Genomic DNA, 15,422 nt, shown 5'->3' on the forward strand with positions numbered 1-15,422 from the left:
AAGTACTTACCCCCCCCCCAGTTTTGGCGGTGCCTAGGTCATCAAAGCCAAGATAAGTTATTTTTCTACCTAACTGGATATTTTTTTTTAGTGTTTTTATCCAATGTAACATGTTTATTCAGTTCGAAACACAAATAAAACAAATAAACAGTGTTTACCGATGTATTGGAAAATTTTAAATGGCGCCGGCATTTATAACCCCTTTTCACAAACTTACCGTGTGAAAGAGAGAGTCGGGCGCTATTTTAAATGTTCTAATACATCGGTAAACACTGTATGTTTTTCGAGCTGAATAAACATGTTACATTAAATAAATTTGCAATTTTTTATCATAATTTTCGGGGTTATCTCGACTATTTTTCTTATCTAGGATGTTAACAGTAGTTGTCCGAGAAATAATAATGGACTGTTTAGTCTTAAAAAATAAACCTGATATGTTTTTAAAATTCATATATTTTATTTTTTAATGAATTGGACACACATTTGTTTAGAAATCCAAACAAGCCTAAAATATTGAAAATAAAATCTAAACTTGTTAGGAAAACAATTCGGCACACTTAACTAATGAACGGACACTTTTACACGAGGAAGGAAATAATGATTACACCGTGTTACGATGACCTAAATTCATTGTTCTTTAGTAGTTGATTTTCTCTTAAATAATTTCACGTTTAAATCGTGTTTTTCATCTTTTAATTTTGATTCTTTTCTATTTTCATATATTTTATTTCTTAATGAACTGAATGCATAAAACAAATCTGTATCAATTAACTAAAGAAATCTTAACAAACAAAACAAATTTTCTGTTTTGAACACAAAAAGAAAAGATTCATCTGCATTTTTTTCGTATTGAATTACTGGAATGAAAGGTAATTTTTTTTATCATCTCTAAAAAATTCCACTCAATAACTTTTAAAACAGTCTTAAACATTTCACCATTCTTTAGGTGTGTAAGAATTGTGGGTAAAACTATACAAACACCGTGACAGCGAATTAACCCTACCCCTAACCCTAACCCTAACCCCTAACCCTAACCCTAAACCTAACCCTAACCTTAACCCTAACCCTAACCCTAAACCCTAACCCTAACCCTAACCCTAATCCTAACCCTAACCCTAACCCTAACGCTGTCACGGTGTTTGTATAATAATACCGAATTGGGGGGGAATTTTTGACACCCCTAACACAAAACTGAGAATAAACATAAAAAAAAAACAAAAAACAAACAAAACAAAAAAAACTCGTAATTTCTCTTTTTAAAGTGGGTTGTTTATTTTCTTTATGGAATTAAAGTTGTTTAAAATATAACAGAAATATTATTTTTTACTTTAAACAAAAAACAGTGTTTACAAAGTGCCTGCGCGTGTTGATGCAGCTATTTTTTTACGTAATCAAATCAATTTAATTTTACGAGGTAAATGTTTTTCAATTTTTTCACTTTAAAAATCTATCAAAATTTTTCTAGTCGTTCAATTTTTACGATATTTTCAGGTTTAATGTGAAATTTTATGATTTTTCCAATAAACAATATAATATTCTAGACTCTAGACCCCGCCCCGCCATTTTGAAATGTCTATCAAATGAAAATAATTAATTTTCTCACCTCAAATTTATATATCACAAATTGAAGATAAAAGATCAATAAATAAAATAAGCTAATTTAAAACAACAAAAAAAGAACAGTTATTTGCAAATTTACCTGTAAAATCCAAAGTTTAAAACCTTTATTTAAAAAACCACATTCAATTTTTTTTTTAAGTGAAACCTTTATAATTTTGTTATATTGCCCAGAAAATTTCGTACAATTACGAAATTTTTTTCTATTTCATTCAATGTTTTTTTAAAAATTTTTTTTAGACATTTAAAAAGAAATTTACTCCATAAAGAAGAAATAAAATATATTAAATCAAAAACTCATCTATTTCTTTGAGAGAAGAAAAAAAATCTAAAATATGTCGAGTGTTTTTTTTTTTAAGGCAAAACCTGATAAGTACAATGTGATCATTTTATAACTATGGTAACCCATATTTTTATGCACAAGGCTTGCGGCTCACGCATATGTGTTGTTTTTACGTTTTATAGCCCTTTTATCTGTCCATATTTCAAAACAGGAAGACAGGCAAAAAAAAACACTGGCTTATTAACACCGGTTAATACTTACATAATGGCGGTCTTTCCAACTGGTTGTTTAAAAAATTATTTTATTTAGAAAATACATGGAATATAAAATATAAATATGGATGAATTCTCATAAATGAAGAATGGAAGCAGCCATTGATTAGTATTTTAGATAGGTAAGTGTTTTTTTTTAATTTATATATATTTATTATATTTAGATTAAGTTAAAATTCATTGAATTTCATGAAATCTTTTTTAAAGAAAACCGATTTAAAAAAATATTGTATATTTTCCGATAAAAACTTTTTTTTTTAAAGTTTGGTCTTTTTTTAAATTACATTATTGATATTGTTATAAGCTTCGAAAATAATGCATTTGTTTAGAAACACTTAATAATAATTCACTCCTTTTTTAATAGCGATCCTGACACTCCTAGCCAGTCTTTATAACAAACATGAATAAAATGTCCTAAAATATATTATTTCAATCTGACAATTATATTTTCGACAAAACTGAGCTTATTATAGTAAATCTCATGTGTTTTCACCGAAAATAATAATGTTTACCATGAACACAATAAGTTAATTCGAAGTTGGTCGAGCACAAAAAAAACAACTTTTTTTTTCAGTATTTAATTGTTTAAACATTTTACAAATCTTTTTCTGTCTACACTTTTCTTCTTGCTATTACATTTACCAAACCGTTTAAATATATGCAAAGAAAGAAAAAAAAATTTAAGATTAGAGTGGGTATCACTTTTCTATATAAATTTTACATAAAATGAGAACCCACTTCATGGTCAGTTAACATTCAATGAAATGTAATCGTCCGCAGTTTCTAATTTTGTTTCTTTTTTTGGGAGGGGGCTCATATCGGTTTTTCTTTTTTATATTTTGGGGTGGGGGATTAGAGCCAGTGTGTTTTTAGCTATTCTGTCTTTTCACCTAACAATTTAATAAATGAACGATACTGTAAAAATATCGTTGGTCATGACAAAACTTTGAAAATGTTTTTTCTTTTTTTTTTACAAGGTGGTCACCACTTATCAAGGCCCGGAAGTCACTCAGGGATAAGAGTTATTGTAAGTACAGTACGTTAGTGTGGATATTTAAAGTGTCTACTTAAGGGGGCGGTTCATCAGGAATTTGTTTACGTTGGACTTGAAGACATCGAAGTTGTAGTCAGGAGGAAAGCAGGCAGACGGAACAGAGTTCCACAGGCGTGCAGTTCTAAGAAAGAAGCTTTATTCATGGAATCTACGTTTTGATTTAGGTTTAGGCATAGATAGATGTTTCACCGTGGCATTTATTGGGTGACTCTCTGCTGGTACTTTGTTTTTTCTTTTGATTTTTAAGTGATTATCAGACCTTTCTATGTGACCGTCAGTAGATAACTTTCCTGCATGTGAGAACTTCTTTCGTGAAAAGCTGCGTGTTTGTTGCTATACAAGTTTTTCAGCTGCATGTATATCGGGAAGTACAAATGGCGCGAGTTCAATAGCGTATTCCATGGAACTGCTTTTATTCTTTTTACTCTAATTTATTTTATTTTTCGTCCTCTATTCCTGTTTTGTAGCTTAAATTATTTAATACTTTTTCTTTCTTTGTTTGTTGTTCTTATTATAATTAGAATTCTAATTTTTCTTTAATTAATTTTATTTCTTTTCTTATGATCTATTTGCGCATGTTTTTATCCGTATCTCCTATCAAGTTATAACGTGAATTTATCTTCTAATAACTATAAATTATATTCATAACCCACTATTCATTTTTATTCCATAGTAATTAAAAAAAAATAAATTTGAAATTTTTGTTCTAATGTAAGACTTGACATTGAAGTTTTTATAGTAGATAAACGCTTAAAAATAAGTTAGAGCACAAAAAACTTATCCAGATTGATAAAAGAAAAACATATGCCGTTGGTAACATTTACTTGTTATATATTTGTTTTGTCAACTTTTGAATGATTTTATATTTTTTCTAACCTACAAAATTCACCCTTTTTTTTTAAAAGTCAAAGTACAAATTAGTAAGAAATCTCTTCCACGTGTTAAGAATGGTTTTGTAACTAATAACTTTATTATTAAAGTATGGAAGACATTTTTTTTCATTTCAAACAGAACAACAAACGAAATGGATCAGTAAAATAATGCTTCTAAAATTGACATAAAATACCCCATTTTATATAAAATAAAAATAATGATTAAAAATAGGATTGCACAAAACAGGGATTTGAATATAAAAATTTAATAAAAACCAACAAACATATTTTTACAGTATCATGTTGCTTATTACATTATTAGATGAAAGTACAGAATAGAGTTAACAACACTTCCACTCTAATCACAACCTCAAAATATTAGCAATTCAAAACCGATTTGAGGCAATTGCTAATTTCTCTGCTGCCATAAAAATTGTAAACTGCGAACGATTCCATGTTTCACTGACTATTAACTGTATATGAACTGGGTGATCATTTTAAGTTAAATTTATATAGGAAATTGATATCTATAATCCGAAGTATGAGGGGCGTGCAATAAGTAATGCCCCTGACTCACTTCCAGTTGTCTGATCTAGCTGAAATTTTGCATGTGCAATGACTTATATCTCTACGGGTTATGTGGCAAATTACAGCTCTGAACTAATTATGGTTTTTACAGGTGTTTGAACTGAGTCAGGTGTGAAATAGAGCCTGTTGAATGTCGAGCAGTGATCCAGTTTTTGTATTTGAAAGGACACACACCACAGGAGACTTTTGATGAAATGAAAGGAAATTATGATGATAATGCCCCATCATATGACCTTGTAAAACGCTGGCATTGTGAATTCAAATATGGCCGGAAGTCTGTGGAAACAGCTCCCAGACCTGGTCTTCCCCCCCCCCCTTCTGTCATTGATGAGGCATCTGTCCGTCAAGTTGAGGCTGCCATTTTGGAAGATTGGCGCATTACTATTTGCCAAATAGCCTAAGATGTCAAGATTTGTACAGGGTCTGTGGAAACTATCATTCATGACCATTTGCATATGCATAAGGTGTCTGCCAGATGGATTCCCAAGTTGCTCACATCATTCCAGAAGAGAGAACGCATTGAGTGCTCGAGGATGGATTTGGAGATGTGCCAAGAAGATGAGTCAAAGTTTTTCAAAAGACTGATTACACAGGATGAAACCTGAGTCCATCACTATGATCAAGAGACCAAAGCCCAGTCAATGCAGTGAAAGCACTTGGACTCATTACCTCTAAAGCAGGCAAGGGTGCAGCCCTCTGCTGGCAAGGTCATACTTAGTCTTCTGGAGCCAGGACGGAGTAGTGATGACAGATTTCCTGGCAAAGGTTACCACAATTATAGGAGCCTATTATGCTTCACTGTTGAGGAAATTAAAGGAAGCTATCAAAATCAAGAAGCGGGGCAAGATCAGCAAAGCTATTCTCCTCCTGCAGGACAACGCTCCGGTCCACAGCTCGCATGTCGCCAGATCATAAGCACGGGCGTGTGGTTATAAAATCCTCCTCCCATCCTCCCTACTCTCCTGACCTTGCACTCTCTGACTTTCACCTCTTCCCAGTCATGAAGTTGTTTTTGAAAGGAAAGCATTTCCCAGATGGTGCAGCCTTGATTTCTGAAGTTATGTCGTGGTTGGAGAACCAACCTGGGGTGTTCTACAAAAACGGTCTCCAGAGCTGCCCAAAACGATGGGAGAAATGCATAACTCTGGGTGGTTCCTATGTAGAGAAAGACTAATAACTGTGCCAAGTTTCGTTACCCTACTGCTATGGGAAGTGGGTCAGCCTCTCGTATTTATTATTGTTTTTAAAATTCATTCTTTTCAGATATTTTAAGTCTATTGAAGTCTTTTATATATGTTAAAATAATGAATAAAAACAAGACAATTTATGGCCTCATGATCGGCAAATGTAAACAAAACAATGAAATATGCTGAAAGAGTAATAAAGAACCCAAATATTTCTCTTTCTAGTGTTAAAATGGAAGCCTTTCAATTCATCTTAAATCATACTTGCTCGTCCTTTTCATTCCATACTTCTGTAAATAAACAATAAACTGTTGTTTATACACGGATTCTAAATATCGTTGCTTCAAGAATTTCTGTCCATTTTATTTTTGTTTTCACTTTCATCATTTTTTTCGTCTTATTTTATATTGTTGTAATAATTACATAAGGATTACATTTTACGTAAATTCCATTTTTATTTTTTAAGTTTTATGACGTTTCTGAATTTTGGAGATGTGGATTGGTCATTCATATCAATTGGATTCATCCGACTACTGTTCTCCTTTGTAGTGTGAGTTTCACAACTTTTCGGGAATGTTTCTGTCGAACTTGGGAATTCGGATGGAATTTTGAGTGGAACTCTTTATTTACTTCACGGGGGTAGTGTGCTCTTGTTCCATGTATTTTTCAGTTGCTCAGCATTGAGGATTGAACCTTCAGCCTTCAGGGGAATATCACCCAGAACATTTCCAAGTTTGACAAGATACATGTGAAGAAGGTCGGAGGTTACATCGACTGAAACGGGAAAATCACACTCAAGATTAGAACAGTATTCAAATGAATCAAAATAATAGTTATAAGTTTTAGTTTGCAATTAACTCAAGTATCTAAAATATATCACCATCGATCTTTCTCTTCCTCTCTCTTAAAGTATTTTCTTCATATATAAAATAATATCACACATCCTCTTTTCAGCACATGACATAGAAAAGAAGGTGCTTCTGTTCAACATAGAAATACAAGTCCCATAAGTTTGATCATATCAAAATGGACTTTTTATTATCTGAAAGGTAAGCTAACCTGTCAATTAATAAAAGTTTGCTTCAAATCTTTTCTGGAACAAAAATTAAAAGTTTTTAAGTTTCATTGAGTTTAAAACAATTGAAAAATATATTTGAATAATTTAATTCATACAATACTCTGTAGCATACCCACAATTTAAGTAACGTTTTCTATAAAAAGCAAAGAAGATAATTCATAAAAAGGTCAGTTTTTAACATGGAAAAATTTTGCTCCCCAAACCGGGAACTCTACATTGGAACAAAAATTAAAATTGCCTTAATCTAGAAGGATGTCTCCTCCAGTGACGGGACACAGAAAAAGTGTAATGTAAAGAAGACTTTGCTCCTAGCCAAACTGAACAACACGAGCATTTATTACTAAAAAACGAAATGGTGAAATATACACTATAAAGGCAAGTTAAGCTAAAAGTAAAAAAAAAAACATTCAAGGTTTTAAAGAAAAAAGTTCAAATAAATTTCGAACATTTATTACTATTAACATAAGGAAAAAGTGAAACATAAGGAACAAGTGAAAATAAATAAATAATGGAAACCAAAGGCAAGATTAATATATGTAAAAAGAAAAACAAAGAATATTTAAAACAAAAAAGTTCAAATGTTTGTTTAAAAATTGGTGCATGCTTTCTATATCCATTATTCAAAGGGTCAGTAATGGAATAAGCACCGGTGTCCCATAGCATGTGAGTAAACTTTTTCAGAACAAAGCTTTTCTGCTGGACCTACTTCTTTAAGTTGCACCTAGGAATCCTAGCAAGATTGACAAATCTCACCTGCTTCGGAGCAACTTTGATAATATCCTATAAATATTTGTAAATTAAAAATTTAGTTCATCCTAATATTTCCAGATAAACTGATGAGTAAAATACTTGTAGTTGCAAATAATTATTATATACAGATGAATTATAGATTGGTAGATATTTATCCTCAAACAATCCTTGAACAGTTGAGATGATATTCATGCTGTGGCAGATTGCAGAGAAGTAACTGTATAAAAATCAGGAAGTCTTTATGGTGTTTGTAGATGTAAAAATGTTTTTGAATCTGGTATGTTAAACCTCATTAAAGTATCAAAACTTCAGTAGCTTTTGATGGTGTCTCATCAAAAACTTCTGATTTCACCAAGAATGTGTGATGGCTTTTATTCATATAGCTCATTAACAAATTTAATGTCTTCTACAAAGATGGTTTGTGGTGTTTCTCCCCATGATAAATTCGCAAATACTGATTTATTTTGAAAATGTATCATTAGAGGAATTGAGTCACAGCTCAGTAAGCAAAGTATTTAGAATGAAGGATTATAAATTTTTCTAAAATGTCTGGTGGATTGAATGACAGAGTCAAGAGTTTGAGAAGATAAAGAAAAGCTTGAAAATTTTGTGCATAAACAAACAAGCGGAAATTTTCTAGTATATGTACATGCGTCTCGAAAAAACACCACCTGACAATAATTCCTCGCATGTACAATGTAACATCTAAATCTGACAGCATAGAACTACACAACACTTTCATATGGTTTTCTTTGCTTTACTTTTTTGTATAAGTCGCTCCAGACAAGGTTTGAAGCCATGTAACATAAGGAACTAAAAATATTACTTCAAGGTCAAAATCTTGCCAACGATAAGAGTTAGATGTACAAGATTCTAATGCGGAAAACATGGTTAAAAATGTTTGCTCATCAACTTTCAACTTAGCACACCTATACCTGCCGCTAATAGTGTCAAACAAATTGCTTTCCTACACAATGTAAGAGAAAATAGATATTTACAATGCAATTTAATGTTGGGGTGAAATGTCACCAACAATTCAAGCATTAATGAAATCATGAAACTTTACTGTTTCTTCGTTTTCTCCTTACAATGAAATCATATAATAATTCTAGGTAAAGTGATCTGTAGAGTATATACTAAGCAACATCTTGGGTTGTGTGTCAAGTTAAAAGAATGTCACCAACGTGTCAAGCATTAATGAAACAGTGAAGAATGTTATTGTCGGAACCTCATACATTTAATAAAACATGACAATTCATTAATATATATATATATATTTATATATATTGTTTTCTCACAACGCTGAAAATCATATCATAATTCTATGTATTTATTGTCCATAAACTAAATCCTTACCTACATTTTAATTGACTTGTTCTGTGTCATGTTAAATAATGTCACCAGCAATTTTATTACTATTCAAACAGGAAATAATATTTAAATAACGTGTGTATGTTAGGTGGGTGCAAAAATAATGTCGTTTTTGACGTTCCAATTCAAAAGATCATAATTTATTTCATAATAAACTGTATTAATCAAAATAAAAACCATTAGAATCGACACATTTATGCCAACGAGAAACAAATTATTTCTCCCATTAGCATGGAGTTCTGGAAGCGATGAAGTCATTGAAGGCTGATTCGGCATCATCTTGGCTTGTGAAGCATTTTTGTGCAAGAAGTTTTCAAGATGCTTGAAAAAATGGGATTCGATGGGCACAAGTTCTGGTGAATATGGCGGATGAGGCAGATTATTGTAGCCTCATTCATTAAGCTTCTGCAGGGGAAGTTTAGCAACATGTAGGCAAGCGTTGTCCTGAAGGAGAATTGGTCCCTACATATTGATTAATCTTGGGCACATACATTGGAGCTTCTGGTACATTTCGTCAATTTATCAGCAGTACTCTGCCGTAATTGTTTCTCGTTTCTCCCAGATTAAAGAAGCTGTAATTCATGAGACCAACTGCGGACCAGTAAACAGACACCATAACTTCTTTTGGTGCAATTTCAGCTTCAGGAAGTGTTGCTGAGCTTTTCCGGCATCCAACGACTCTGCCGAACACTGCCAGTTGTTATAGAGGATCCACTTTTCCTCACAAGTCACAATCCACTCGAGAAAGGCCATTTTTGTTGCGCAGATAGCGTGTAGAAGACACTTCAAAATGGCGATTTTTTTTTATCTTTCTATTCATGCGGCACCCATTTATCCAACTTTTTTGACTTCCATATTTGCTTTAAATGATGAATGGCTGTTGATTGGTTGACCTCGTCTTCAACAACAACTTATATGGTTTTGCAAGGATTGACTTCAATTAATGTTTTCAAATGTTCGTTATCAACCGCACTCAGCCAGCTGCGACTGTCTTCATCTTCAAGACTCTCATCACAATTGCAAAATTTCTTGAACCACCGTTTTGCTTTTTGGTCTAGTTTGAACTGCAACAAGAAAATTGTGCAGTTTGTCCATGCTGTCAAAAAGCCTTAAAAAATGAATGAAAAGATTGTGAACGGTAATGAATAACATAAGTCGATAGAGCGAAAAACGTGCTTCAATATGATATATGAGATGGCTATATGCATCAATGAATTAATTAAGAAATCATATATAAAAGTAACATGTGAGAAAAGGATATTGTTTTTGCATCAACCTAACAATCAAATTCACTTGTTTCTCCCCATGTAAACACTAGGTGTAATTGTCCAGACTATATCCTAAACGATACCTGTATTTAATGGTTTTGTGTAAAATTAACATTTATTTTTCTAATGTGTTTCCTATGACTTTTTAGATTAAATTAATCAAGGCGTTGTGAGTTCTATCCAATAATATTGACAAAAATAAACAAATATTTGAATTTAAAAATATATAAACTCATTCATTGATTATATTTACAGATTTTCCTGCTTGAATGCCTTCATTGGATTTAATGGATCAATTTCTTGTGTCTAAGTGTATTCCTCTGTGCAATTAGTTGCTTAATTCAGATTAATGCGCGTATTAAATGCAATATTGTTCTCGGATCAAATTTATAGAAACATGCAGGAACACAGTGGTGAAAAACCATATTCTTGTGCATTTTGTTCATATTCTTATTCTTACAAATCAAGCTTATTTAAGCATATGAGAACTCACACTAAGGAAAAACCACATTCTTGTGAAGTGTGTGGATATTCTTGTGCTGAAAAATCAAGGTTAGTGGCACATATAAAAACTCACACTGGAGAAAAGCCATATCCTTGCAAAGTGTGTGAATATTCTTTCTCTCGAAAATCAAATTTAGTGAGGCATATGAAAACCCATACTGGGGAAAAGCCACATTTTTGTGAAGTTTGTGGATATTCTTGTTCTGAAAAAGCATCGCTAATCAAGCATATAAGAACTCACACTGGAGAAAAGCCACATTCTTGTGAAGTGTGTGGATATTCTTTTTCTCAAAACTCATCGTTACTGAAGCATATGAGAACACACACTGGAGAAAAGCAACATTCTTGTAAACTGTGTGGATATTCTTGTTTTGAAAAATCAAATTTAATTAGTCATATGAAAATTCATACTGGAGAAAAACCACATTCATGTGAAGTTTGTGGGTATTCTTTTTCTGTGAAATCAAAGTTAGTAAGCCATATGAGAACGCACACGAGAGAAAGGCCATATTTTTGTGAAGTATGTGGATTTTCTTGTTCTATAAAATCAAATTTGCTCACTCATATAAGAACTCACACTGGGGAAAAGCCATATTCTTGTGAAGTGTGTGGGTATTCTTGTTCTGACAAATCAAATTTACTAAAACATAAGAGAACTCACACTCAAGGCAATTAAGCCACATATTGTAATATGGAAAATATATTTAATAGAAAAAATTACAAATAAAAACGGAATTTTTTTTTTTTTACATAGGCATCACCACATTATCAAGGCCCAGAGGCCACTCAAGGATAAGGGTTAAAGAGTGTACAGTAGAAATTGGACAATATAGTAATCATTAGTAATGAAAATTTGGTAAATTTGATAACTTATATGGAACGGCTCATCAAGAACTTATTTACTTTAGACTTGAACACAACCATATTGTAGTCAGCCAGAAAGCAGGAAAACGGAAGACAATTCCACAGGCGTGCAGTTCTAAGAAAGAAGCTTTGTTCATGGAATCTACGTTTAGGTTTAGGCACAGATAAAGAGTGGGGGAAATTATTGATAGTGTTTACAGCTAAACGAGTGTTTCTTGTGAAAGTTTGGCGAGGGGGGACCATGGATTGAAGCTTAGTCGAACACTTTCCATGAAAATAACGATACATCAGAGACAAACTCGCAACATCTCTTCTGTGAGATAGAGGTTGCAAGGAGGAGAAAAGGACATCTCCTACGAGGCTACGAAGTCTATTTTGAACTCTATCAAGGCAGGACAAGTCCTTTCTAGCAGCTCCTGCCCAGATGTGGCAACAGTATTCCATCCTTGGACGTACCTGGCTCTTATATAGATAGAGAATAGCATCAGCAGTGAGATAACTACCGGATAAGTTTAGTTGAAAGTGGTATTATTTAATAAAAACGATGCATTCTGATTTAATCACAACCCTGAGATTCCTTCTATAGGAGCTATTCTTGAAGAGGCACCCAACTTAATCTAGTAACATCTTCCCAACATAATTTTCCTAAACTCTGTATCAACTGATATACAGTGAATATAAAATTATTTAAATATAAAGAAACATGATTTAATAATCGAATCAATGATTTAACTAAATTTTTCTTTGTCGGATAGAACTTTTTATCAACTTCAGTATTGAATACTAAAAACATTAAAAACATTTATTTCCTACAACAATTATAATGTTACTTTAGTTTAAGTAATTAAATACTTAACAGATGTCTTGCACACAGTTTTGAAATTAAATATTCTTGTCAAATTTATATTGTTAATGTATTGAATACTATGTGACTTGGATTTTATTTCATATATAGGCATCATCGATATTCTGACAAAACCTCTCTACAATTATTGTAATGCATTTTGTGATTTAAAGTTTATTTCAACAAATGCGCGTTTCTGATGGATATCATCGATATTAATGTTCTGACAAAACTTCTAGAATTGTTTTCATTCTCGTTTGTTGTCAATGTTTTAATTCTTTATTTTCAATTAAATTTCTCAAGTCAGTTTAATAAAATTATTTTATCCTTAACAAATAATAAATAAGATTAGAATAAGAGATGAATAATTGTTTTTTTTATTAAATAAATAATATACCTTGTATTTCTTTTCTATGGGTGAAAAATGACCCATTTAATTATGCTAGCAAATATTTAACATTTAAATTTTAAACCATTAAACTACTTTTTTAGTGATTTCAGATTAAGATTTTATTATAAAAACAATGGTACAACAATAAGAAGATGGTCATTTTTATTATGAACTTTTAAACTCAGATAATTTTACACATGTTAAGTAACACTTTAAATCGTTAGAAAAGGTTTAATGTTATCTACACAGGATAACATTAGGATATTTACACTGATTAAAATCGTATTAAAAATAAATGTAACCTACGAGGCACAGATTAAATCTTTTAGAAAAGGTTTAATGTTTTGTACATAAGATAACATGTAAACCAGATACTTTAGACTAATATAACAGGATTTGGTTTAAGAAACTTTATAGAACATGAGGAAATATCATTTTTCTAGATTATTCAGTGCATCCAAATAGGCTCGACTCATTTAAAATTAAATACGTTGTAACGGATTATGTCAATATAAAATTGTTTTTCTCACAATTATAGAAAATATTTCATTTCTCATCATTTGCAATAATTTGCTGAAAATCGACAAAATAATAAATGAATAATGCATTTCGACATGGTAAGCTTTTCTATAAGATAGATAGTATTTTCTTTGCATAATGAACATTATTCTCAGTGTCTTTATTCTATACTAAATTGTGTAGGGAAGGCCAAAATTTCTAGCTCTGAATTTTGCGAACCAATTCCATACAATTCTGTCAACTAATTCATCTTAATCCACCGCATATATTGTTTGGCGTTTTGCTTTTATAGAAATAGAAAAACGCTAAATGCCTTAAATGGATCCTAAAATCTTCTACTGTAAGAGAGTTTCAAAATTAACACATTATTTTCAAACTTGCTACTCAAGAAATAGCATTAAGCATTCTTTAACCTTAAACGTAGGTACATTATATTTGTCAATGTTGAATATACTAATGTGCTATAACACATAATATAATAATCACAAACTTCCCATTATATTACATAGGTACATTATGTTATATATGTTTGACATAAAGAACAAGGAAATACGGGTTACTTCAAATATGCATAGACCTACAGAAACCCAACGTCCACTAAAAATGATATCCCAACAAAATACAGAGAGTGGAAGAGACGAAAACAGCCTTAACAATAGCCAAGGTGTTCAGAAAACCTGATGCCAAGGCGGGATATATGTCAGTCTATCTGGAGTAGGAATCACAATTGTTGACGCCATTTGGACGAGTATGCTGGAATCGTCTACTGTTTAATCTCAATGTCTCTCAAGATATGAAGTAAATTAAACCATGAGCACTATGACAAAACCAAAACAACTTCATGGCTCCAACAACCGAAACTGGACTTGTATTCAACATCAATAAGTGTTTCATAAAGCAGCGCAGTATATGTTTTTTTTTTTTTAATTTTTAAACATATACACCTCTACTGGAATTAAACCGGACCCAGATAATATGCTTGATATCAAGCAAATCCAAACCAACAAACAAAGAGTAACTACGTTTCCTAGTTAAGCTAAATTACCTTTCCCTATATATTCCAAATTTCTCTGAGAAAAGCCACCCATTATATGGTCGTCTTAATTCCCAATCCCAATAGTATGTGGACTGTTTTGGTGGCACACATTCATTTGCATATGTCGATAGTAATTACACATAAATAGGAAGACTCAGTTAGTCTGAGTGGGTGGTCACCAGAAGCCACCGAAGGCCGCCGAGAGCAGATATGTTTCTCCAGCAAAGACTCTCTTATTTGACACCATTATGTAAATATCCTGTAAATATACCTTTTCCTAATACACTTCTTATTTGATTTACCTTTGTTTGTTGAGTCGTCATTTGTATTGCTTTCTACGTTACTTGTTTCAACCTGCAAACTTAACAGGGACCATAGCCATCAAAAGTGCTAAGACCAAACGATTACCAATGACCCATGTCTTTCATACTTCGATCAGACTAAACCCACATGATTGAAGCTGGATGCCTCGTAAAAGAAACTGTGAGTGAATCCAAAACATTATGTGATAGTCAAAATAGATACAGCAACATCTACGAGAAAGCTTCTTCCTTCATGACATACAGTGTTACTTATACCGAGTAAAAGAGAGACTGGATTGTACCGACACCATTGCTTAATCCCAAAACGAACAAATCAATTATGGTTGATGAGAGGGTGGATAGCATAACCGTCGGGTTAGGGTTAAAACTCGCTCAATATATGTTACAATGACATAGGCTGACATATATTCGGTGGAGTTTTAACAGTAGTTTGTATATTTAAAAAAGTTTTTTTATTCATTTTCCCAAATGTACCGTGTTCAACAGAGAGTCCAGCGCCATTTTTTAATTTTTCAATACATCTGTAAACACTGTATGTTTTTCGAGCTGAATAAAAATGTTACATTAAATAAAAACACTAATAAAATATTCAGTTTAGCAGAAA

General features: G+C 32.0%; 1 long non-coding RNA gene across 1 annotated transcript; it reads left to right on the plus strand.

Annotated features, from left to right (window-relative positions):
- The first annotated feature begins 620 nt into the window (after positions 1-620).
- LOC145239908 (uncharacterized) lies at positions 621-15,422 on the plus strand. Its single transcript, XR_013862396.1, has 4 exons — positions 621-869; positions 3,150-3,199; positions 6,825-6,919; positions 13,969-15,422. It is a non-coding gene; the product is annotated as an uncharacterized LOC145239908 (long non-coding RNA).

The sequence above is a fragment of the Euprymna scolopes genome, chromosome 19, assembly GCF_053919585.1.
Source record: "Euprymna scolopes isolate OS-2025 chromosome 19, ASM5391958v1, whole genome shotgun sequence".
Lineage (NCBI taxonomy): Eukaryota > Metazoa > Mollusca > Cephalopoda > Sepiida > Sepiolidae > Euprymna > Euprymna scolopes.